The following is a 3,222-nucleotide window of genomic DNA, read 5'->3' as shown; positions in this document are numbered from 1 at the left end:
ACGCCATTCTCCTGCCTCAGCCTCCCGAGTAGCTGGGACTACAGGCGCCGGCCACCGCGCCCGGCTAGTTTTTTGTATTTTTTAGTAGAGACGGGGTTTCACCGCGTTAGCCAGGATGGTCTCGATCTCCTGACCTCGTGATCCGCCCGTCTCGGCCTCCCAAAGTGCTGGGATTACAGGCTTGAGCCACCGCGCCCGGCAAATTTTTGTATTATTAGTAGAGACGGGGTTTCGCCACGTTGGCCAAGCTGGTCTCGAACTCCTGACCTCAGGTGATCCCCCTGCCTTGACCTCCCAAAGTCCTGGGATTACAGGTGTGAGCCACCACACCCTTTCTGGAAGCAATTGCTCTGGGATGATGGAGGCAGAAGCCAGAATACAGAAAGTTAAAGACTGAAGAAAAGGTAAGGAAATTGAAATGATGTGGTGAGGAGACCTCTCAGTAGACAGGCTTTACTGTGAAGAGAAAAGGCACAAGTTTGAGCCAGAAGGTTAGGGAAGACTTGTGCTCTTTTGTCACCCAAAGTGACACTCCTATTAATGACTTACTAAATGTCTGTTGTACATGGACACATATAGGGGAACAACACACACTGGGGCTTATCAGAGAGTGGAGGGTGGGAGGAGGGAGAGGATCAGGAAAAATAAATAATGGGGGCCAGGCGCAGTGGTTCACACCTGTAATCCCAGCACTTTGGGAGGCCGAGGCAGGGAGATCACTGGAGGTCAGCTGTTCGAGACCAGCCTGGCCAACATGGTGAAACCCCATCTTCACTAAAAATACAAAAATTAGCCAGGAATAGTTCCAGCTACTCGGGGAGGCTGAGGCAGGAGAATCACTTGAACCTGGGAGGCGGAGGTTGCAGTTGAGCTGAGATAGAGCCACTGCACTCCAGCCTGGGTGACAGAACAAGACTCCGTCTCTAAATAAATAATGGGTACTAGGCTTAATACCTGAGTGATGAAATAATCTGTACAACAAACCCCCATGACACGTTTACCTATGTACCAAACCCACACATGTACACCCGAACTTAAAAGTTAAAATAGGCCAGGCACGGTGGCTCATGCCTGTAATCCCAGCACTTTCAGAGGCCGAGGCGGGTGGATCATGAGGTCAACAGATTGAGACCACCCTGGTCAAATGGTGAAATGTGTCTTTACTAAAAATACAAAAATTAGCTGGGCATAGTGGCGCACGCCTGTAGCCCCGTGTGTCCAGAATTTATTCCTTCTGGTGGGTTCTTGGTCTTGCTGACTTCAAGAATGAAGCCGCAGACCCTCCGGTGAGTGTTACAGCTCTTAAAGATGGTGTGTCCCAGAGTTTGTTCCTTCAGATGTTCAGGTGTGTCCAGTTTCTTCCTTCCAGTGGGTTCGTGGTCTTGCTGACTTCAGGAATGAAGCCACAAACCCTTATGGTGAGCATTACAGCTCATAAAGGTAGTGTGGACCCAAAGAGTGAGCAGCAGCAAGATTTATTGTGAAGAGTGAAAGAACAAAGCTCCCACTGCAGGGAAGAGGACCCCAGCGAGTTGTTGCTGCTGGCGCCAGTGGCCAGCTTTTATTCCCTTATTTGGCCCCACCCACATCCTGCTGATTGGTCCATTTTACAGAGTGTTGATTGGTCCATTTTTACAGAGTGCTGACTGGTGCATTTACAAACCTTTAGCTAGACACAGAGTGCTGACTGGTGCGTTTACAAACTTTTAGCTAGACACAGAGTGCTGATTGGTACATTTACAAACCCTTAGCTAGACAGAAAAGTTCTGCAAATCCCCACTCCACCCGGGAAGTCCAGCTGGCTTCACCTCACACTAGCTACTGGGGAGGCTGAGGCAGGAGAATCGCTTGAACCCTGGAGGCGGAGGTTGCTGGGAGCCAAGCCGAGATCACACCACTACACTCCAGCCTGGCAACAGAGCGAGACTCCGTCTCAAAAAAAAAAAAAAAAAAAAAAGATACAGGAGAAGACGATTGATGTCAGTAAACCCTGAGAGGAGAGGGGGTTGAGAGCATGAGCTATATCTTTTTTTTTTTTTTTTTTGTTTGAGACAGAGTCTCGCTCTGTCGCCCAGGCTGGAGTGCAGTGGCCGGATCTCAGCTCACTGCAAGCTCCGCCTCCCGGGTTCACGCCATTCTCCTGCCTCAGCCTCCCGAGTAGCTGGGACTACAGGCGCCCGCCACCTCGCCCGGCTAGTTCTTTGTATTTTTTAGTGGAGACAGGGTTTCACCATGTTAGCCCATGTTGGGATGGTTTCGATCTCCTGACCTCGTGATCCGCCCGTCTCGGCCTCCCAAAGTGCTGGGATTACAGGCTTGAGCCACCGCGCCCGGCAATGAGCGATATCTTGAAAGAGGACAGGCATGCTCCTTTGTCAGAACGAAGGGAAGGAGGGAAGATGGGGAGTCTTGGTGTGGAATATTTGTTATGTTGGCTGGGGTTAGGGGGCATTCCTATAGATGAATAGGGCCAGGAGATGAAGGACTTGTATAATTTGATTCTCTTCAGAGGATTTCAGGTTTAGCTCTGGCTCCAGTTTATGACTTTATCTGAAAACGGTATCTAACATATTTAATATTTGGTGGGCACTTACTAAGTTGCTGCTTTTACTTCCGTGAGTGAAGAACAAGGTACCTTTGCTGGTTGCAATTATGTCTGTCTTAGTCCATTTTTGTGTTGCTATAAAGAAATACTTGTAGGCCAGGGGTGGTGACTCACGCCTGTAATGCCAGCACTTTGGGAGTCCAAGGCGGGTGGATCACTTGAGGTCAGGAATTCGAGACCAGCCTGGCCAACACGGTGAAACCCCGTCTCTACTAAAAATACAAAAATTAGCCAGGCATGGTGGTGCAAGCCTGAAATCCCAGCTACTCAGGAGGCTGAGGCAGGAGAATCCCTTGAACCTGGGAGGCAGAGGTTGCAGTGAGCTGAGATCACACCACTGCACTCCACCTGGGGCAACAGAGCAAGACTCTGTCTCAAAAATAAATAAATACTTGGGGGGCCAGGCACAGTGGCTCATACCTGCAATCCCAGCACTTTGGGAGGCCAAGGGAAGAGGATTGCTTGAGCACAGGAGTTCGTGACCAGGCTGGGCAATATAGGGAGACAATGTTTCTATTAAAAAAAAAAAAAAAAAAAAATTTTTTTTTTTGAAAGAAATATCTCATCTTTGGCCACATTTAAAAAAAAGAAAAGAAAGAAATAATTGGGGGAAAAGA

This window comes from Theropithecus gelada, chromosome X (genome assembly GCF_003255815.1).
Source record: "Theropithecus gelada isolate Dixy chromosome X, Tgel_1.0, whole genome shotgun sequence".
NCBI classification, from domain to species: domain Eukaryota; kingdom Metazoa; phylum Chordata; class Mammalia; order Primates; family Cercopithecidae; genus Theropithecus; species Theropithecus gelada.
This window is presented reverse-complemented; position numbering follows the sequence as displayed.